This window comes from Sarcophilus harrisii, chromosome 3, assembly GCF_902635505.1.
Source record: "Sarcophilus harrisii chromosome 3, mSarHar1.11, whole genome shotgun sequence".
Lineage (NCBI taxonomy): Eukaryota > Metazoa > Chordata > Mammalia > Dasyuromorphia > Dasyuridae > Sarcophilus > Sarcophilus harrisii.
Window position 1 is genome coordinate 519,799,552 of NC_045428.1, and position 24,501 is coordinate 519,824,052.

General features: G+C 34.5%; 1 long non-coding RNA gene across 3 annotated transcripts; it reads right to left on the reverse strand.

Moving 5' to 3' along the window:
* Positions 1-935: 935 nt before the first annotated feature.
* LOC116422759 lies at positions 936-22,070 on the reverse strand. Of its 3 annotated transcripts, none has more exons than XR_004233277.1 (5): positions 22,004-22,070; positions 19,353-19,445; positions 18,452-18,497; positions 17,156-17,250; positions 936-4,064 (listed from the first exon to the last, which is right to left on the reverse strand). It is a non-coding gene; the product is annotated as an uncharacterized LOC116422759 (long non-coding RNA). The 3 variants fall into 3 exon arrangements; XR_004233278.1 differs by lacking the exon at positions 22,004-22,070 and adding an exon at positions 19,559-19,623; XR_004233276.1 differs by lacking the exon at positions 22,004-22,070 and having other exon boundaries at positions 19,353-19,551.
* Between the last annotated feature and the right edge of the window lie 2,431 nt (positions 22,071-24,501).

The window sequence follows — 24,501 nt, forward strand, 5'->3', positions numbered from 1 at the left end:
TATTATTGTTTTCTATGAGCTAAGCTACAAGTGCTTTCTGGGTCCATTAACTCAAGGGTTGTTTAATGTTGTATAAAGATATTGCAGACCACTCTGGCAGTTTGGGAAGCCTATGAACCCCTTTTTAAAATAATGATTTTAAATGTATAAGATAAGATTACAAAAGAAACCAATTATATTGAAAAGCAGATATCACAATTTTCAAAAAGGAAAAAAACAAATACATGGACCCCAAACTAAGAATCCCTGCATTAACTTGTACAGAAAATTATTTGATTATTTCTTAGCCTTCTACTTGTAAAAAGTACTGATGTCTTCTCTGAGAAGAAGTTCCCAAATCATCTTACTAAAAGTGAGAAATCATACAAGGTATACTCAAGCCCTTCATGGTAAGAAGGGTCCCCTAAATATAAGGTCATAGATTTATAATTGGAAAAGAATTCAGAGATCTTTAGGTTCAGGTGCTAGCTAAATCATGTATCCTATCAGAAATATTCTCAGTGTGTGACCCTCTGACCTCTGCATGAAAACTCTCTGAGTTTGCCTACTCTACTGTTTTGAGAGTTATCACTAGGAAGTTATTCTTCATGTTGAATCAAAACTTGTCTCCCCAAGGATTCCATCTTTTTATTTTAATACTACCTTCTGGTACCAAAGAGAACAAGCCTAATCTTTCTGCCATGTGAAAACACTTCAAATAGTTCAAGACTTCGATCATGCTCCACTTAAATCAATTCTCTTCTCTAGGCTAAACATTGCTAGTTCCAAAGGTCTCCTTCCACTGCCCTAATCATTGAACCTCTCTGGCTTCCTTTAAGTTACAAATAAAATTCCACTTTCTATAGGAAGTCTTCCATCAACCTCTCTTAATTCTAGTGCCTTCCCTCTTTTAATTATTTCCTATTTATCCTATATACAACTTGCTTTGTATATATTTGTTTGCAAGTTGTCTCCCCCATTAGACTGTCAGCTCCTTGAGAGCAGGGTCTTTTCCCTTTTTTTTATATCCCAGGGTTTAGCAGAGGGTCTGGTATACTGTAGATACCTAATGTTGATTAATTAACAATCTTTTAAAGGAATTGTTTTAGATTCACTCACTTCCTTGGCTGCCACCTTTGTGGCACCAGTTTTTCAGTGACCTTTCTAAAATATGGCACCAATAAATGGCCACAAAATTCCAGATTTGTTGTAATCATTGTAGAGTATAATAGAATGAATACTTTCTTTATTCTTAATAGAGTTCTATTAGTAAAGTTTATGGGATAGTGTTGGGTTTTAGTTTTGTTTTACCACCAATCACACAGTTGTCTCATATTGAGTTTATAATTCACTAAAAACTCCCAATCCCTTTATCCAACTTGTTATCCAGCAATAGTTTCCACATTTTGTACTTGAACTCAAGTATAGGTGCTTATATTTATTCCTATTACATTTCACTTTGTTTTCTTTTTCTCACTATTCCAGCTTGTTGGGATCTTTTTAGATGAAGTTGTCATTCAGAATATCAGCTATATCTCCTGGTTCTTACCATGCAAGCTAGAACAAAACAAAACAAAACAAAAATATTTGAAGAATCAAAATTTTAAGTCATTTTAAGAATGTTGAAGAAAACAAGAAAGACCAAGGTCTGAAACAGTGTCCTAGAGATCTCCCAGGATAATTTTAAATAGTGTGTTACATTAGGAGTCAGAAAGCCTATAATCTAATCCTACTCCTGATTCCCACTAATTATGTGATTCTGGGAAAATCCAACTACTTTGAGTCTTAGTTTCCTTATTAGAGAAAAATACAATAATAATAATATCTCTCTTATAATGACTGTTAAGATCAAATGAGAGATGAGTAAAGGGATTTGAGAACTTTAAAGTGCCAACTAGATAAATTAACTATCATTAAAACTCACTCATCATCTTTAAGTCCAATCATTTAATTCTAAACTCATCTAAAACTGTACTTGTTAACATCCTATATATCTCTCCATTTATTTCTAAAGATATTGAGGGAGAATTGGTCAAATAACTTCTTCAAATCCAGATCTGCTATGTCCACAATAGTCAGTAAAGGAAGAGAATTAGCTCTGACATGACTTGATTTTGACAAATTTATGAAGGCTTCTGACAATGACTACTTTCCCTTCTAGATTATCAAAGCCTTCTCCCTAATAATGCGTTCTAGAGCAGGAGTATATAGAGCAAACTAAGATGTACATCAAAAAGACAGGGCTTTATCACAAGAAGGAAAGAAAATTTTTACGTGGATATTCAAGAAAAATTATAGGAACAACTAGAAATGAAGTTCAGGTTAGAAGATAACAATATTCCTTTTCCCCTACTGTTTCCAAAATAGCCCCAGTTTAAAGATATAATAAATGAAGCCAAGAAGAGAAAGCTTTACATTAGAATAATATCTCAGTTATAACATGAAACCAGGACAACAATTTTAATGGAATAATGATTCCATAACAAAATTAACTAAGTGGTGAACTGGATAGAATGCCAAGCCTAGAGTCAGAAAGACTTCATCTTCCTGAATTCAGATCTGGCTTCAGACACTTAGTAGCTATGTAATTCCTAGCAAATCACTTACATTTGCTTGCCTCAGTTTCCTCATCTGCAAAATTTAACTGGAAAAGGAAATGGCAAGTTACTCTAGTGTCTTTGCCAAGAAAACCCCAAATAGGGTCACAAAGAGTCAGACATGACTGAAAAATGACTAAACAACTAATGTTATTAATGTTCCCAAAGAGAGATGAGCATAGCTCCTGGTGATGTATGAGTACAGTATGGGTACAGTTATAGGCTTCAAAAAAGAGAAAATGGCTAGATTTTACAGAAAGAAATGAGCAAGGTCTAGCTCTGAGGCAGAATTACCAATATAGTTGAAAAGATAAGTGCTTTTAAAATACTTTATAAAAATGCTCCTGCTTTTTATAGTAGAAAAGAAATGGAAACAAAGCAGATACTCACTGATTGAAGAATATGTGTGAAAAATGTAGAACATAAACATAATAAAATATTACTGAGAAATAGTGAACATAAAGAAACATGGGAGGACTTGCTCAAGCATAATAAAGTAGCTGAACTGACAAAAGAATTTGCACAGTGATTATAACAATTAAAATCAACAATAAGATAATTAGAACTTAATGATTCAAATTTATAATGACCAAGTTTGGTCTTAAAGAGAAAAATATGATAAGGTATCTCCTCTCCAACATTTTTGCAGAAATGGTTTATAGACCTATAATACTGAAGATAATATGATTCTTTTCGGTGTTGGTTAGTTTTGCTAAAAAGTTCTCTTCCCCTCCCTTTTTTTTTTTATTTCTTGTTATAAGACATGTAGAAGAAACGGAAGGGAGGAATTCATCAAGGAAATGATTGCAAAGCAAAAATAAGATATATAAATAAAATGTATTTTTAAAAGACATGCTGAAAGAGAAAAATTATTTAAAAGTTATTAATGTACTTCACCACAAAGTACTCACAAAAATCACTAAAAATAAAGAGGTATGAAAGTTTTTAATATGGTATTCATGTAGTCTAGTCCATAACCCTATTCTATGATAGGGAGAGAAAATAGTCTGATATATGGTGATGATAAATAACTCTATACAAAATAAATTAATAAATGGATCAATGAACAAAGTATTTATTAAGTGCTTACTACATGCAAAGCATTGTACTTAGTACTAGGGATATAAATAGAAATGTAAGACATGCTCTCAAGGAATTTATATTCTACTGAGAGAGACACTATCTATGGAAATTTTCAACTACAAATAAGATAGAAAGGCCCTATGGTTCATTTGGTGCAACATCACAGCAGATGGCCATGCCTCTCCTTTAATGTTATTTCCATTGATAAAATTATAGCAGTTTCCGATGCTAAACCACTTGTAGTGCTTAGAACTTTGATGACAAAAAGTTTCTTTTTCAACTTCAGTAGATAGGATTGCAGGACTGCTATTGTAGAAGCAGGGACCAGGCTGTATTCCCAGGACGATCTGAAGGTTCTGCACTAGAAGAAATGCCATCAGGGACCTGGCCCATCTTCCTTAGGATCTGAAGGGAAATGTTAATCAAGATAGTGGTAGTCATTTACATTGCCTAATGCATGCTGCCTCCTGGCTTTTCCCCAGATTGCCTTGCTACTTCATCTAGGCTGGTTTATCGGTCCTATCAGTTCTATTTGATTGGAAATTGTTGGGAATGACTGCTTCCTTTTCCATAAAAGCTGCCTATCCAGATGATGGCTATGAAGGGTAGGCCAGAGGCAAAATTGGTGATTTAGGGAACTGGGGTAGTATTACAATTCCCAGAGCTTTGCAGCCCATCTGCCTTTTTTTAGCAGATGGTTAGGAGTTGTTGCTAATAATATTGAGAAAGTAGGTCCTTTTTTCCACAATGACTTTTCCTGTCAATGTTGGGTAAAGAAACTGAGCTGGAAAAGGGCCTGATGGTTTGGGAGAATACTGCTATTCCAAGGTTCTAGGGTTCAGGATTTCTGGATTGTCTCCAACAGAGTCTAAAGAGAGATCACAGCCAAGGTGGTGATGATAGTGACAATGATGGTGTTTTGTCTCACTGACACATATTGCTTCCTGTCTCTTCCCCAAAGTACTCTACTAGCACCTTACTGATATTGGGAATAAGCAAGAAAAGCTTCCTTCATGTTCAGTGAACCCCCTGTGACAAACTTTTAGAAAGACATGAACAAAATCTTTAAGGATTACAGATCAAAATTAGTATTTTTGAGTTTTTAAATACTTCCAATGCATATGGGTAAGTTCAGTGGCACACATATATACATCACACTTTTGTATTTAGTCTATACTATTAACATTTTCTTCATTATTTTATTAAATCTAGACAATCAACAAAACAATAAATCAAAACCTTATTTGTAGCATCTGACTTTCTTAGGCTTTCATGAAGTGGCCCAAGCTGACTCTAACATACCCTTGGGAATATTACAGACTCTGCCCTGGGCCCTCTTCTCTATAGTCTCTCTTTTGGTGACCTCATTAACCCATAACGGTTTAATTGTTAGCTCTATGTGGATGACTCAAAAATTTAAGGGTTCATCACTCATCTCTCTCCTCAGCTGTAATCCTACATTACCAACCACCTATTGGACATCTCAATATCATATAAGCATTTCAAATCTAACTTGTTGAAAATAAAACTCATTAGTTTCCACCCCAAATCTACGCCTTGTTTAACTTCTATTGAGGATACCATCATCCTTTTAATTACCCAGGTTTACAATCTCACAGACATCCTTGATCCTTCACTTTCCCTCATTTCTTTATGAAATTCTTTGTCAAGTCTTGTCAGATCTATTGCACATCTCTTGTACCTATATTTGTCCCTTTTTCTTTCCTCAAGTAGCCCCCTCAGTTTCAATCTCTTATTGACTATTACCTGAATAAGTTCCTAATTGGACTCCATGATTCCAGTCCCACCCACCTCCTATCCATCCTCAGTGCAGCTGCCAAAAAATTGATATTCCTAAACCACAGATAAGAGCATGTCATTCACCTGCTTGAGAAATTTTAGTCATTCCCTTTAAACTCAAAGATAAAATACATGCTTATTTGCCTGGCATTTGAAATCCTTTGCAATCTGGCTTCAATTTATCTTTTCAAACCAGTTTCATATTATATAACCTCATCCTTCTAAGTTCCAGCCAAATTGGCCTGTCTACTGTTCCCTGTACAAAATATTCTATCTCTCACCTCTGTGTTTTTCCCAGGCTACAAGCCCAGAATGATCTCCCACCTCACCTCCATATCTTGGGGTCCCTAGTTGCCTTCAAGGCTCTGCTTAAGTCCCATTTCTCACACAATAACTAAGTCAAGCATTTATTAAACATCTTCTATGCACCACAAGGTGTATTCAGGGAAGACTGGTGTGAGGAATGCTTTTCAGGGCTATTTTTCACCTTTAGTGTCCACCTGATTCAACAAACTCTCAACTTTGGCTCCAAGAAGCTGTAGCATGCTTAGCAGCCATACCATGTTAAATTTCTTTAAAAGAAAAAAAAAAAAACCACATTGAGGATAACCAATAGGTCTCAAAGGCTTTGGTTTTCAACAATTTTAGCTATAAAAATTTATAAAACTTAAAGTATAGAGGAATTACCCATAGCAATAAAATTTCAAATATGTTGAAATATTTTTTAAAAATATTTCCATTCAGATTTCATCTCTCCTCCTATATCATAAGCTTCATGAAAGCTGGGTCTCTTTCCTGCTTGAGTTTTATATTTTCCATGTAACCCAATACAATGTTTCCTACTTAATAAATGTATCTTGATTAGAATTAAATAACAATTCCCAGCACATAGATTAATTGATCAATTACTGAAGGAATATTGAGATAGAATTGGGGATAGCTGTCAGGAACAGGGCATTATTCCTTGTTCTGGGATTCCAGTTAATCTTTCGTTCTGAACCTCTTTATAATTCTAAACATTTTCTCTGAACAGAATCACTCTTCCATTGTTCTATTCAGAACCTGCTCTTCTTTGAGGATCCATAAGATCATGGAATATTTGGCATAGGAGTTTCTTTGACCCTCCACAGTATTCCTCCTGATTTTATGTCAAATGTTCCAAGTGATTCACTCTGTCAGGGCTTTCTGTCTACTTTCAAGAGTTTACCAAATTCTGGTACATGTCACAGTACAAGAGGGATGTCCTACACAACTACTATATATACAGCCTCATGATAGTGAAGAAAGTGTTGTAGTTAGAATCAAGAAAATCTGACTTCAAATCCAGCCTTATTTGTTTACTAGGCAAGTCATTTAAATTTCCCTCAGTTTCATTTTCCTCATCTGCAGAATGGCAATAAGTACTTTGTAAATTTTAAAGTGCTGGATAACATTAGCAGTTATTACTGAAAGGATGGGTGGAATAAGCATTTATTAAGTACCAACTGTGTCAGCCACTCTGCTAAGTGTTTTTTACGTTATTATTATACAAGGTCATTACTGAGCCAACTAATTGTTAATGCTACTACCTTCCCTAAATTACACTGCATTTAACCATCTATATGTTTTATATTGAGAGATTTTTGTACTGCAATGGATAGAGTGCTGAGCCTAAAGTTAGGAAAAATCTTCCCGAGTTCAAATTTAGCCTCAGAAACCTATTACTTGTGTAACCATAAGAAAGTCACTTAACCCTATTTATCTCTGTTTCTTCATCTGTAAAATGAGTTGAAGGAGGAAATGGCAAAACATTCCAGTCCCTTTACAAAAAAAAAATTCCAATTGAGATCACAATGAATTAGATATGGCTGAAGATAACTAACAACAACAGCAAAAATATTTTGTATTTACTTATCAGTTTCTATGGCATTTCCTAATCCATTCCGTGTAATAAGATAGGGGAAGAGGAAGGAGAAGGAAAGAATGATGAGGGGATTTAAAGAAAGTCTTTGTAAGAACAAAGATATTTCAGTTTTTTAAATATAAGCTCTTTGATAGCAGTGACTACCTTCATTTTTTGTCTATGTGTCCCCAGCAATTAGCATAGCACATAGTAAGTGCTTGATAAATGTTTAATGTATATTAATATTTAATTTCTTGCTTGAAAAGATCCATAATTTTTAATGAAATGGTCAGTTCATTATGATTTCATCACCTTTCTATCTACCTATAGCTTTTTACTTCATTCAGAATGAATTCTTAAGAAAGAACATTGTTTAATGAATTTAAAGGTTTTTAATTTAATTTGATTTAATAAGCATTTATTAGGTGCCAACTATATGCCAGTCACCATATACACTTGTAAGGTTAAAAAAATGAAACAATGGCTTCTGCCTTTTGGAGCAAAAATGCTTTTTTTAATATAAATGGATTAAGTCATTTGTCATCTCTGAATGTGTGCACTGTGTTGTTGAATTTTTTTTTTCTTTCTTTCTCAGTTTGGCTCCAAGGAATTGCTTTCTGCAAATATTTATGTAAAACTACAGGGCCAGAGTTAAGAGAAACCAGGAGAAAATTTAAGAATTCAACTTTCAGCAAGTTTATATGCAAAATCTTAGAGAAAAATAATATCTATTTCATTAAACCAAGTACACAAAGCTCTGAATCTCTCTTGATTTATGAGGCAAGATTTTATCAGCTCTATTTATTATGTAGTGTAGCTGACCTATAGGTCAAAGATAAATCGCAACAGCTGGTGCCAAAAATTAAAATTCTTTTTAGTAATCCAGGGAATATATAGAAGAATGTATTTGAAATCCTAGAGTTCTATAGCACTGGTGAATTGATCATTAATTCTCAAGGCTAGAGTTCCATAGCACTAGCGAATTGATCATTAATTCTCAAGGCAAGGTGAATATTTCACACCATCATGCCAAAATTCAAAACCTTCATAAGGCCCTGATGTACAATAAAAAAGCAAAAAACTAAAGAGTTTCTAACCTCAAAGAACTTACATTGGAATGGAGAGAAACAATATATACTAAGCAAAATATTACAAAATATATATAAATTTGCTACAAAGTTATTTTTAGCAAGAACTATCATACCTTTGGGAGAATGGGGATCAGGCAGGACTGAATTACTAGAGATGAAACCACTTCCTACAATAGTTGAACTATGAAAGAATCTACAGATTCTACAAGATGTTGGTGAGGAAGAAGTGCATCATAGGCATGGGCATAAACTGTGCAAAGACACTGAGGGAGAAGATGGAATGTCATGGAATAGAATAGTTTGGCCAGAATATAGAGTGTTTGAGGGAAAGAAATGCACAATAAAGACCAAAAAAATAACTAGAGTCAAATTTTGAAAAACTTTAAATGCCAAATGGCAGGGTTTATTTTTTATCCTAGAGGCAATAGGGAGCCATATTTGTAAGCAGGGGAGTTGCATAGTCAGGTCTATGCTTTAAGAATATCAATTTAGCAGTTGTGTGAAAGATAGATAAGGAAAAAGAGATAAAAAAACACAGAGAGCAAGAAAGAGGTTGTTGCAATAGTCTAGGTGAAAGGTAATAAGGACCCAAATCAGTGTGGTGTTCATATGAGAGGACAGTAAGGGACAGTTGTGGAAAAAAAAAATCCATTTGGACTGCTACTCTATTCCTATCAGTATTAAGCAATCTGATAGACTCTTATCAAAGTTCTGCATATAAGGACCCAAAGCTAGGAACTGCACATTCTAAGTTCTTTGCTTAACTATAGGAAGTTAACTAAAGACCCTCCACTCTTGTTTTGCCTTGTGATAGTGAACAGGCAAATTTCACAAATACATGGAAAGTCCTCCAAAATATGTTTGTGCCATTGGACCAATCACCTATCCAATAGGAGTAGTGACCATCTTATGACCATTTTAAGCCTACTTAGGTCATTGACTGTGACAGCTTCATCCAACTTGTAACACTACTGATATTAATATTTTAGCCTATGTATTATATGTTAACCAATGAAATTGCTGTTCTATATTTAGCATAACAATATAGCCTTAAAGGGAGGTGGCATCTCAGATCATGAGGAAGATATGAAGTCCACTTCATTAAAGAGGACCATGGATCCTTTAATAAAAGTGCTATTGGCTCAGAGTTCTGCCTCTGTTTCTTTTAAAGTAGGTGTGATATGAGATATGCTATGAAGGTAAAATTAACAACTGATAAAGGAGAGGGAGAGGGAGAAGTCAGGAATGACTCCAAGTTTGCAAATCTACATGATTGGAAGGATTATGCTACTCTCAACAGAAACTGAGAAGTTGGAAATATGGGAAGGTTTGGGGTAAAAGACATTATAGTTCTGTTTTGTGGTATATGTAATAAAAGGCGTCATAAAGGCAGCTGGCAACACAAATAGTAGGTGCTTAATAAATGCTTCTTGAGCAAGTGAATTATATGGGACTGAAGTTGAGAGAAACTAGAAGTGGATGTTTAACGCTGGAGGATCATCTTCATGGAGATGACAACTGAATTCATGAAAGTTGATAAGATCATGAAAGAGAATATAGAAATGAGTGAAAAAAAGAGTTCAGGACAGAGCCTTCAAATATATCCATGACTAGAGAGTGATGATTCAATGCAGAAACTGTCAGGCTGGTGGGGATAAAAAAAGAGCAAGAGCAGTATCTTGAAAACTAAGGGAGAAAATTGAGTCCAAAAGATAAATGCCGCACCAACTTAAATGAAGGCAATGGATTTCACTGGGATTGAAATCAAGAAGACTCATCTTCATGAATTCAAATCCAGATACAGACATTTACTAGCTGTGTGACCCTGAGCAAGTAACTGAACCCCCTTTGTCTCAATTTCCCCATCTATAAAATGAGCTAGAAAAGGAAATGGTGATCCACTCCAACATCTTTGCCAAGAAAATCACAAATGGGATCATGAAAAGTTGGACATGACTGAAAAACAATTGGTCTAAATACAGAAATTTGCATAAATTACAGATTTTAAAAGAATCCTTAATCTGCTTCTCATGCCCATTTTAATACCTACATTTGGCAACAAAGATCCCTCTAAATTCATGTTTAAGGGGAAAATCATCATCCACAGTAGAGAAGAAGAAAGAAAAGAATGTGTGTACAGCATTTATATAGCAAAATGAAATTTATTCAAGGATATTCTTTACAATTGACTGGAGAGAGAAGGTATTCCCCAAATCTTCATGCAGATTGAGATAATAGGATTATAATTCCAAAGACAGCGTCCTGGGTTTCCTCTTTTGTACAAAACAAGCGCTCTCTCTGATATATGTTAGCTTTTCAGGAACTCTAGGCTGGTTATTGGGAGGTAAACAAAATATTATCTATTTCTATTTCTGGCCCTATGCTTTAGGATTTTTTAGCATTGTAATTTTGATTGATAGGACAAAGGAAGAAGAAAGAGTAGGACAGAGAGAATCTGTCATTCAATAAGTTCATTTTAGGCTTGTTCATATAGAAATAAGGTTCTACTCTTTGTAACTTTGACTAGATTCTAAGAAATGCAAAAAGAAATCCTATGCAAATAGTCATGAACTCTTACAAAGAACAAAAGTGTTCAAGTTTTTTCATGGTCTAAATTTCTGATTTAACTCTTAAATCTCTTAAACAAGCCTCTGGATAATAAAGTGTGTTTTAGGATAATGAATAGTTTATCATTACAAATAACAATACATATCATTTATATAATGCTTTAAAGTTTTTAATTACATAGGTTTTCTCATTTGATCCTCACAACACTGTGATGATGAAGCTCAAGATAAGTGATTTGGTGCCAGTTCTTGCCAGGGTCATACACCTAGTAAATGTCTAAGACAGGATTCAAACTCAAATCTTCCAGACTCCAGGTTTAGCACTATCCATTATACCACCTAGTTGCTTTGATAGATAATTCAATGTTCAATATCATGGTTTTTTCCTCATTATTTCACACATTAAAATTTCTCACATTTATAAGATTGATTTTTGTTCAAGATGAAAATAGGCCCTTATGACAAATATTGCCAATGCATAGAAATCAGGAAAGATTAGAACAAAATTAAGAGGTTACCAAAAGTCACTGGGTTTGGCAATTGAGGTAATTAATAATTTTAAAGAAGAAAATTTCCATTGAGTGTTGATCTCAGAAATCAGATGGCCAAAGAATCAAGATGAAGAAAAATATAAAGTGGAGACAATAAGTATAGATGATGTTTTTCTTAGCTAAGAAGATGACAAGTCTTCCATACTCTTCCCTTGTCAGACTACATCTAGAATATTGTATTTAGGTCTTGGTGCTATAATTCAAAGACACCAAAAAACTAGAGCAAATCAAGAAGCTGGCAAAGGGAGTGATGAATATTCTTGAGTTCATGTCATATGAGAATCAATTGAAGGAACTGGGGATGCTCAAGCCTAGAGAAGCAAAGGTTTCAGGAGGACATGATAGCAATCTGAAAGTGGTTGAAGATTTCTTATAAAAGATGGACTCAAATTATTCAGTAGTGGGAATTCTTTATAAATATGAGTTGAACTGGATGGCCATTGAGATGACCTCCAACCATAAAATCTGGTGATTAAGTGATTTCATTTGCCTATAATATCAAGGAGAGATGTAAGAATAAAGTTTGAAGGGAAGACAGGGTACAGTGAAAGGGTTTTAAGGCCCGCCAATGTGTGTAAACATCAGAGAAAGAACTGGTGAATAAGAGGAAGCAGAAAATTGAGGAGGAAAGAGGGACTGAATTATGAATCAAGATCCATGGAGAGATGAGAGGGGATAAGAACAAGGGTTGGTATTAACTATGAGAAGGAGCAGCCCTTCATCTTAGACTTAAAGGAAACAAGAGGGTGAGAGATGATAATGAGATGATTTGATATGTACAAGTGGGGAAAAGAGGGAGCTGGCAGCAGATGGCCTCATTTTTTAATGCAGCAATTAAGATTTGCTAATCTACCTGTTTACACTGAAGCTACTGTATTTTCTTGCAATAATAAATATGACATTAAAAAGATTTGGTATGTATAAATCATTTTGTCATTATAAAACATCTTTTATACTTGATATGTTTTGTTCCTATTCACACACCATGAGGCAGGGAATCAAAATATCATTACGGCCCTTTTACAGATGATCCAAAGTATAGATATCCAAAGTATAGATACGTGTATACATAAGTACATGTATACTATATGATTATAAAAGTATCTATATATTTATATTTAGATAGATAAACAGATAGACATATTAAAAAAGAAAGTAGAAGAGGGATTGTTCCACTTTACCGATGAGGTATCTGAATCTCTATAATTTTATTGATTCTCAGCCAAGAATCAGCAATTGAAAGCCACAAAGTCATTGACCTCTGGTTTTCCATTATTTTCTTGTACACGGAATCTTTAGCTTCTCTTCATTCCATGTCCTAGGGTCAATACTAGTCTATCCATTCTATAAGACTTTTACAGATTGCTGAAGAAATCTTTCTATTCATTTAATCTTCTGCTGTAAGGCTTCATTTCACAACTCACTTTGGTGAGTCAGACCACCTGGGGCATGCCTGTGATATAGATTTGATATCTTATTCTTAGTGTCTTAGAATATCCAGCTAGATTGAAAAAAACTCCTTAATAGCAGAGAATTTATTCATTAAGACTCAGCAAAGATTCAGCCCATTATTGCTATCCTGTCCATTTCAAAGTTCTAATAAGAGGGAACATTTACACTGATTTTAATCATCTCTTTCCAATCCTACTATCTTATTTTCAGGTTTCAATCTCAGAACTGCTATAAACCTAAATTATACATTGTAATAAGAGGTGGTTTGGCCTTGTAGGAATAACGCTAAACTTAGTTGGATTTATGAGGCCTGGGTCCAATTCCTTCAGACATTTACTATGTTTTTTTTTTTTTTTTACCTTCTCCATGCTTCAGTTTTCTCATCTATAAAATGGAGATAATACTATCTGTAATGTCTATCTCTTTGTTGTGAGAATAAAACACTAAAATCAGTCAGAATATGTGAGTGTGTCATTACTCTGTGACATTTAACTATATGACTTCAGGAACGTCTCAGGGCTTTTGTTTTCTCATATGTGGCTCAGTCAATAGAGTACAAGGCTAAAGTCAGGCACAAGCACATCAGACACTTATTAGCCTTATGACCCTGGGCAAATCACTTACTGCTATTCATAATTTCAACTTGTTATTACATTACAACTTGTCCCTACACACCATTGCCCTGTGATTGATATTCAGCTTTAATTGTTCAGAAATTGTAGGGTTTCATGGGTCAAAGCCATATAACAACACCAGTAGAATTTGGATATTAAAAAGATGGGGTTTTGTTTCTGGAATAAGTTTAGAGGTTTTAAAGGAACTGTAAAGTCATTTATTTAATTCCAGGCTCCATTCATTGCCCACTTGTGTCATCTTTTCAAGATGTGTATTGATGGATAACCTCTATTGTTGTCCATCCAAGAACATGCTATAATTTGGACAATAAAAATTCTTTGTCCAATTGGCTTTTCTTTTGTTTTTGTGAGGAAATTAGGGTTAAATTACTTGGCTAGTGTTACACAGGTGGTAAGTATTTTTTTTTCTTTGCTAAGGCAATTGGAGTTAAGTGAATTGCTCAGGGTCAGATGTGAACTTGGGTCTTCCTGACTTCAGGGCTGGTGCTCTACTCACTGTGCCACCTAGCTGCCCCACAAATAGTAAGTAATAAGTATCTGAGGCTAGATTTTAGCTCAGATCCTCCTGAGTCCAGTGCCAGTGTTATCCACTACACTATCTAGCTGCCCCTGTGTTTTCTATATAGATGATTAAGCCAAACATTTTTGAATGCTCATTGATCAAATTTAGAAGTTTGTGTAGTATTCTGAAGCTTGATGTAACCAGCATGATAACATCCTCAAAGAGGAGAACCTAGTGAAACTCACCAACCCATAAGAAATCCCTCTTCAATTCAGGCTGTGATCTTTATCTCCTCCATGTCCATCAAAAACTTTTTTGACAAGTATCCACCTCCCTATTTATATCTTACTGATATAATGATCAAAAGTATTCAATAAAGTATCTCTCTGTTCTTACAGTTTTAAGAAATTGCATCATTCATGTATACAGGAGAGACAACTTAGAAAAAAAGATTTCAAGATGGAATTTTGCCTTTATTTTTACCCTTCCTTGATGTCTCCATTCTCTGTTCTATCAAAACCTGCCCTCAGCAAACAATAACATTTGGAAAAGATGTGATCAACTCATTCACAAGCTCCAAAGAACTTGCAATACTGAATGAACTCTGAAGTTTCTTCCAACTTGAGGATAAGGGGATCTTACAAACAGTATTAAATTCTATAGAGAGGAATTAACCATGTTCCATTTTTCTCTTGATTTTAATATAGGAAGCAGAGCTGTTGTTGTTATTATTGTTTTTAAACTACTGTGTTTTCAGTCTTTAATCTTGATGCCTGGTTTTCCTCTCCTCCATCTGTAAATGAGTTATAACACAGCAAATCAAGCATCATGATACAGATCATCCTTTGAGCAATTAAATGAATGAGTTCTGAAATAACTTTAATTGCTGAAAGGATGTTATGCATCATAAAGCTCAATTTGCTGTGTTGTAACTTATTCTTTTTTGTCACATCAAGATTTTTTTTCTCTGTATTATTGCTTTCTTTGTCTAGAAGTAAGATTATTCCAATAATTCTGGGAGGGGGGGTGGATAAAGAATCCGGTCAACATTGCTGCTGCTCATCAAGTGAAGAAAACTCTCACATCCTTCCTTGGTACAGGGAAATTTAAATCACATTCCACCTGTTATCCCCAAGTGTTCTTAGAAAATGCAAAAAGCATAATTCCATTATTCACTTAAAGGTTGCTAAAACCTAGCCCAACCATTGCAGTGGAGGAGACAAGTCTAATTTGACTCAATCAATCAGTAAACATTCATTAAGCATCTATTATCTTCTAGGCACTGTGCTAAATGTTGGGAATACAAAAAGAGGCAAGATAATAATTCCTGCCCTCAATGAGCTTACAACATTAGTAAGGAAGTCAGAAACAAATAAATATATACAAGACAAGTTCTATAAAGGACAAAGAGGAAATAATTAACAGACAGAAGGCACTAGAATTAAGAGAGGCTGGAGAAGATAGGAGGTAGAATCTTACTTGAGACTTAAAACAAGCCAGGGAGGTTGATAGTTACAATGGAGAAGAGACTCCTCTAAGCATGGAAGATAACCAGAAAAAAATTACCTCGAGACAAGAGATGAAATGTCTTGTTAGCAGAAGAGCAAGGCCAACTCTTCAAGAGCTAGGTCAAGAATATGTAGAAGGAATAAGATGCAAGGAAACTAGAAAGGTAAAAGGGGGTAGACTATGAGGGGCTTCGAACTCTAAACAAAAAATTTTGTACTTGATTCTGGATGCAAAAGAGACTTGGTAGAGTTTATTAGGTGGGGCAAGAGGGGTCTAGGATAGCAGTAGGTACTTGATATTGAGAATGAAATGATTGTACTTGTTCCTTAGGAAAATCACTCTAGTGGTAGTCTAGCATGGAAGATGACCTGCTAGGGCATTGAAAAGAGAATTTAAGAGGAATCAAATATTTGAAGAGTGGGATTCTAACAAAAAAATTTCAAATGATCTCTTAGTTGACAAACCCAATGGCCTTTTCTCAATCCCTATTCTCCTTGATCTCTGAACTTTTAACATTTTGATCGCTCTTTACTTGACTCTCTCTTCTCTACAGATTTTCTGAACATCATTCCCTTTTGGTTTTCTTACTACCTGACTGTTTCTTCTCAGTCTCCTTTACTAGATCCTCATTCAAATGATTCCCTCTAACCACAGGTAAACCACAGGGAATTTAGATTGTTCCAACTTCTCACAATTACAAAGAATATTACTATAAATATCTTGAAATAGATATTTATATCTATTTTTCTTTTTGATTATAGAATTGCAAAATATTCCCAATTTCAAACCTAAAAATAAAATACATCTCTCCAAGGAAATTATCCTGTTCCTGATTTCTAAATTGTCTTCTCCTCCTATCTCTACTTTACTGATAATTCAAATATTTAACTAGGTGAGATTGGACTAAGGAGAACTACAAGTTTCTTTTATGAAGAATTTATTGTTAGCAAAAATTGTGTGAAATATGTATTAATCATCTTATAATTGTTTACACTAATATTTTCTCCTTCCCACTGTAAACTCCCAGGGCAAAATCTATGCCTATTAAATTTCTATATAAAGTATACATAGACATCACAAGGGTTAAATACTTATTATATGATTAAAATAAATGATTTTTGTAATAGACTTTTGATTTCACTGACTTCAAAGACTTCCTACCTAGGACATTTCCTCTGTTGATACAAATCAGCAACTGTTCAATAATTCATAACTTTAAAGGGTTCTCAGAGCAGTAAGAAGCTACTTAGCTTGCCTAAAGACACACAGCCAGAACAGGTCAGAAGCAGTATTGACTCCAGATCCAGGTTCTGAACCTACCTCTTTTTCTACTATTCCATACTATCTCTCAAGAGAAATGATACTCAATACTACTGATTAAGTACTCTAGAAGGTACTATGAGTAACAAATACAAGACAATGTCCTCTCAGTTATACAGCTGCTATTTTTCTGGAAATCTTGATTATAATAAACACAATAAAGAACTAAATAATAAGCAAAAATGACCTCTAAGTAGACAAAATACATCTCAAAGGCCATTAATTAATAATCACGTGCTTGATATCTTCTGGTGGTCAAAAATAAACTCGCTGGAAGATTGCCTAGGTGAATAAAAAATGAGAAAGAGTCAGCACCAATCCAAAAATATCTCCTTGAAGAAACCACAGGCACCCAAGCAACTTGTGTGTTGTAAGAGGAGAATTAAGCAAGAATCTTCCAGAAACAGAAAAAGAGATGGTTCTGGGAAGATAGTCTAGGTTTATTTGCATGCAAGAGAAGGAGAGATTGGAAAATTACGTCCTTTCCAATTAGTGCAAAAAATTGAATCATGTGAAGTGATTGTGTGTAACTGAATTCACACTATTTAACTTTATGGTGATTTAAAATATGGTCATTAGTTCTAAACCAAAGGAAAAATTCTGTAAGAATTCAAATAAGAGAACCACTTCATAAGAATCATTCTTTTTATTTTAGGTCCACAATTGGGACCTATCTATAAATATGAACTTTCCCCTGCTTTTGAAAGGTCTTGTGTTCAGCAATTGTTGGGTATTTAGATTAGTTAAAGTAGTAGTTTCCATACAGCGTGCCTATGGCCAATGTGGGACTGGCTCAATCAAGTGCTGAATTCTCTTAGTCTTCAAATATTTCTGCCTTAGGAGTTGGGATGGTTTTGGTTAACTTCTGAGTTCCTCAGACTTTTAGGTTTATAATTTCATAAAAAATCACAGCACATTAGAAGCAGAAGTTCTGAGGGTTGAGTCATAGTTACCAAAGACAGGTAACAAGACATGACACTTTACATAGCACTTTAAAGTTTACAAAGCATTTTACATATATAGCCCATGTAAATTTTAGACTCTTTATCTCAACTCCTCTTACTGGCAAGTTAGTTTTCTATAGCAAGACTACATCTTTTCTGCAGGATTCTAGGAGTAGATCTGAAAGGCTGTTTGTTTCTAATACCTGAAGTGTGTTCTACTCAAAACCATTCTCTAGCAATTACTTCCTCAATATAATCAATGTCATTGATTAGTGGGTCATCCCCCCATCTTTTTTAACCAGTTAATTTCAATTCAATTTTACAAAAGAATATTTAAGACTTCCAGGTCACATGAAAAACAAGATAGAGAATTAGACCCTTTTTTTCTAATTCTCACACCTTCTCCAAAATATCAATTAGACATAAGAGATAATAAAATTTTAGTTGTTCCCACAAACTAAGATGCCAAGAATCTAAAACAGATAAAAACTCAGTTAAAGGCATAGCAGAGAAGTAACTTGGAACAATCTCACACTTACCAAGAGCTCATGGAATCACATGGCATAGAAGAACACTCCTAAGTGACTTAAAAGAAAAATAAGAATTATGGAAGCAAAACTTAGGCTCTGCATAGCAGAAGTAATAGGCAAAATAGAAAACTTTAATTCATAGTATCAGGTTTTGCTAAAGAAACAAAAGAGAGATTACTAATTTGTAATGCGAACACATAGAAGGGAAGGACAATCTGAAAGAACAGAAAAAAAAGTAATAACATTAAAAAAAAAACATGATCTCCATATAAATAAAATATTTTGATCTCTATGATTGAATATGTTGAGACAAGTTATATTGTAGGTCTCCCAGAAGAATATGTCAAAAAACCTGAATACCTTAATTGATTAAATATTTTAAAACTTTCTAGAATATCTAAATACAGAAAACAAGAAGTCAACCCAAAGACTCCACAGATTACCTCAAAAAAAAAAAAAGAAAACCCTGTGCTGCAAACCCCAATATATAGTGATTAAATTTCACAATTCCGCTGACAATCAACAAAATGTGCAAGTAATTAAGAGAAAAATCTCCAAATATGAAAGAAAGGAAATGTGAATAACAAGACTACTCTGATCTCACCACAAACTGAAGGAGGGAATGGAACAATGGAATATTCATCCAAAAAAACTAGGACTAAACCACAAAAACCCATCCCTTACCCCAAAAGTACCCTCTCCTCTGTAACAACTCAGTCCCTAGAGAGAGTAGGCACAAGCTTAAAATATTTACTTCAAAGTATTCACCTCACTAAGTTCACTTCTGAATGCTACATAGCTGGTGGATAAAAATATTCTTTGCTGGGAAAAAAGTAAAAGTATCTGGGGAAGGCTACTGTGTAGATTTACTGCTAGATTTGATCCTGAAAGCTTCTACTTGACTACTCACCAGCAAACTTTATCAGGAATTTCAGTCCTTGATTTCTGGTGTTATTCTTCCAGTCTTTCAAAGTTCACATCTTCATAACTGTTTTCAATATTCCTTCAAATAAGAGAGGGAAGGAATATAGACAATAGAGAGTAAAGCAAGAGCAAGGTCATGAATTTAACATTTTAGTTCAGCCTAGTTGAAGAGAGCAGGCTGCTGGTACTCACTCTATCTGGAATGTAAAATAGTTATGACCTCATATTCTACCAGAGAAATCGAGAGCAATATGACCAGTTAAGTGTTTTTTGTATGTTTTTCCATTTCTGCCTCAGAAACCACTTTAAAAAAAACCTTTCTTCTTCAGACTAAACAATTAGGAAATAGTTACAGGATATCTTCACTTGTTTCAAAGTCTACATGGGAACTTTCATCAGGCAGAACATATATTCTGTGTGTGTTCACAAGGACTGGGCTCTTACTGGTCTATTCTCTATTTCAGTTCAATTTGAACTATTTGAACTTCATAATAATTATACTGACTTGAACTTCATAACAATCATGAAGTAGATAATATTACTATGATTATCCTCATTTTATAGATAATGAAACTAAAATTGAGGGGGGTCAAGTGACTTTTGTACAATCATGTAGTTAATAAATATCAGAAGCAGGATACAAACTTTGGTTTTCTGTCTCTTAGATTGAATACTACTTCACACTGTTTCCTGACAATGGAAACTCCCATAATTTCAGTTATCCCCCAAGGCAGATGATTTTTAGATCTCCTTACCCAAATATAATCTCTATTCCAACCTTTAGTCTCACAACTCCAACTGCCTTTTAGAGATCTCAAATTGAATGTCTCATATACCTTTTAAACTTCAACTTGTCCAAATCTAAAGTCACACCTTGCCTTACCTCCAATTCTTCCCCCTTCCTAATTTGCCTATTATTGAAAAGGGTGCCAGCGTCTTCTCAGTCACGTAAGGTCACAACTAGATCTGTGTGATTCTTAACTCCTTATCCTCATGCATATCCCTTATACAATTAATAATGAAATCCTGTCTTAACTATCTTTCATAAAATCTGATGTATATGCCCCTCTTTTAACTTCCTTATACAACCATTATCCTGTTATAAACTCATATTACCTCCTGCCTGGATTTTGCAGTGGTTTGTTGGCTGGTATTCCTGCCTAAAGTCTCCCCACTCCATCCATTCTTCATTCAGCTTTCATGTTAATCTTTCTAAAACACAAGTCTGATCTTATCAACACATCCTACATGAAGTAAACTGCAATAGCTAACAATCATTCTACATTCAAATATAAAATCCTCTATTTGACTTCCAAATTCCATCATAAACTTTGTCCCCTTCCTATCTTTCTAATGTTCATAAATTTTACTTCCCTCTACCTACTCTATGCACCAGTGACATTGACCTCCTCACATTCCTCATCAATAGTAAATCTCCCACCTGAGCTTTTTCAATGACTATTTCCCTATTTTGAAATATTCTGTCTTCTCATCTCTCCTTCCTGGCATCTTTGACTTCCTTTAAGTCTCAACCAGAGTCCACTTTCTGCCTTACGCAGGAAGCCTTTCCTAGTCCCCCTTAATTTTAGAGCATCCTCAAAAAAATTTGCCATTTTTAAAATCTTGTTTGCACATAGTTGTTTACATGTTGTCTCCCCCATTAGATTTGAGTTCCTTGATAGAAGGAACCGTCTTTGGTCTTTGTATCCCCATAGCTTAGCACAGTGCCTGGTATATAGCAGGCATTTAATAAATTCTAATTGATTGATTGACAACTAGCAGCCTAAGAGGATGAGATAAAACAGAAAATATATGTAAAATAAATACATGAATATGTTTGTATGTGTGTATATATACGTATATGTATTATATATATTTATAGAGAACTATGAAAAGCAGACATGAGAATTCATTTAGAAAGGCAAAGAGAGACAGAAACAGAGATAGAAATTGAGAGAGAGAGAGAGAGAGAGAGAGAGAGAGCCTACTTCAAGAGATTCCCAGGAAACCATGGTCTTATAATATAGTAAAATAACATCTTAATGAAGACCCTGAACTATCAAAGATAAGCATGTTATGCTCTATTTAATAAGGCAAATAAATACATATTTATGTATATATAAACTATTTTGTAAAGGTTTCTACACTGTTTGTTTTCTTAGAATTTTATGTTAGTATTTAAAGGGGTAGATTTTAGTGACCTAGAAAATTAATTTCTGTGGAACATTTCATTCCCTGACAAGACAAACTAAAGGAAGCATCTGTACTATTATTGAGCTATTACTGATCCAGTCTGTACCTATTCCTTTTTTTTTTTCCCTTATAATCATTCTTTCCATGGTGTAGAATAGTATTGCCTTAGACTACAGATTTCTTTTTCCTCACAATCTCATGCTGTGTAACTCTCCATTTCCTATAATTTTACTTTTATTTATGTCCAAGTTTCCTTTGGCTATTGACCAGAGTAAGTGGCATCTTATAATGTGTGACCAATTTCATCAAACTCACATAATGCAGATGAGTTTTGTATATAAAACTGTATCCCTTTACTGCCACATATCTAGAAAACATTTCCTCCTCACTTCTGCTCATTGAAATCTTTCTCTGCCTTCAAGAGCCAGCTCAACTGGTGCCTACCTGCTCTGTAAAGTTTTCTTTGATCCCCAACTGAAAATAACCTCTTCTTCCTCAAATTTTCTTGTGGTACTTCATCAGTTCCTCATCTGTTAAATGAGCTAGCAAAGGAAATGACAAAGCAATCCAGCATCTTTGTCAAGAAAACCTCATATAGGGTCATAAAGATTTGGACATGACTAAAAAATAACTCCATACTTTATCACAGTCTCTCTTTTGGCCCCATCATATCCTGCTTTAAATCGTCTAACCCATGTGTCACAACCTCTGTCAGATTGTAAATTGTCTGGGAACAGGGATGGATTGCTTTTTATCTTTGTAGCTCTAATACAGAGCACAAATAAATTGTATATACTAGAAACTAAATAAATATGCATTGATTTGTTGAAGATTTGAAGTTTTCTTTTTCTTTTACAATTTCATCAACACCTACACAATTATACTTTCATTTGCATTGCTGTGGATGATAGCAGACAACCATTAGGAGTTCTATTAATGCTCCTAAATCCCCCTAAATCCTAAATCCCTGAGACATTTATAAGAACATATCCATGTTTTCACACAATATTAATCAGATCATCTGGTATGTACTGCATCTAGAGCTTTTCACAGACCATATGGAATCTGTTACTGAAAAACTCATCATGATAGCTAAACTTGGGGCCAAGTTTATCTACTATTAATTATCTACTATTAATCTTTATCAGCCTTAGCTAAAATATCTCCAAGTAAGCTACTGTCATATGATTAAAGTTAGGACCATTATATGACAGAAATGACTATTAATAACTAATGATTTGAGGAGATTCAGAATTCTCCCTTTTTGTATTTTCACAACCTTCTCTCTGAAGGTTGAGTTAATCTTCTTTATTCAACTCCACTCAACTTTACAAGATGATTTCCATTCACTCAAGGTTGAGTGGAGTCACAATCTTTTATCTAAATTGTCCAAGACAAGGGGTGGTCTGGATATAGAGATAGTCTCTCTGTCCAAGGATAACATGATGTCAGTCTCAGCTCATTGTAATATTCATCATCTCATTAATTGTTAACCAATCAAGATCAGTTCTTACCCTGGGGAACACATACTCATCTAAGAATATATAAACTATGATCCTGCTGCCACAATTGTTTTGTTCTAAGAGAGTCAACCAAATGACCATCCTATTATTAATAAACATGCTGGCTTTATTAATAAAATGATTAAATTACCCAGAAAGTATAGCTTCAAGCCTTTTTAATTGTCACATATTACAATAATAGCTTATTATTATAATCTCCTGATGAAGCAGACTTCTGGCTGCTCAGAGCTTCCCTGTCTTCCCTTGTGGTTTCTGAATCTTGCCTATCAAAAAAAGAAGAAATGTGATACTTGAAAGATTAGAAGTGGTATAGTGCTATCAGATAGAATATTTTTTTTAAAGAGACAGACATGATGCTTTTTGTTCCATATTTCCAGCTTTCAGTGTATTATCATCATATAGAAAATACAAAGAAAAGAGGACTAGTGTTTGAAGAGACTTTGGGGAGACCCTGCCTGCCAGATACTTGGCCACTTGATTCACCTAGGCAGAACTAGGTAGGATGGAAGCCTCCTCTGGAGAGTAACAAAAATTGATAACTATTACCAACAATGAATAAATTGTAGGGTGCATCTCTGTTTCCATCCTAGCCCTTTTAACTCTTAAATACAAAAATGCTTTATAGTGCTCATTTATTGAGATCTTTGGGAATTTCTGTTCTTATAAGGTATTATGAGTTCCTCAAAAGCAGAGATCTTTTGCCTTTCTTTTATCCCTAGTGCCTGACACAGTAACAGAAATACTTGAGTGATATGTGGTATACAGAGCAATGGGCCTAGATTTAGAGAAAAAATCCTAGTTCAAAACTTATTTCAGACAGTTACTAGCTATGTGATTCTGGGCAAATCCCTCAATCTCTATCTGCTTCAGTTTCCTCAACTGTAAAATGGGGATCACAAAATCACCAATTGGATTGTTGTAAAGGCCAAAGAAGATAGTATTTGGAAATCTCATAGCACAGTGCCTGGCACATAGTGAGTACTTAATAATTTTTTTTTAATTTTCTGACATAATGAAGGAACAAAATTGACAAAGGAGGTAGAGGGCTAAAAATTGACCACCAGCAGAGGCTCTGGCCATTCAAGCCATCTCAGAGTTTAATGAGTTGTATTTTTATTTTTGAATTCCTTTTAGTAAATTCCTCTGGCCTAAGTGGGAAAGGAGTAAATTATTTGGGGCTAAGTAGAGAAAGAAAGCAAGACTGGGAATACCAAACAAGTCAGGGATACATATTTCAAGTCATTATTTTACTTACTTCCTAGGTTTAACTGTAAATTTAGAGCAGCAGTTAGTGCTTAATGGGCTGGGGAGCAAGAAGCTCAACTGTATAAGCTTGTTTTTCAATGAGCTGATGTAGTTCAAAATCTAAGTGTTAAATGGTACCTTGCCCAAAAGCTTCTCTAACAACATCTCTAACAA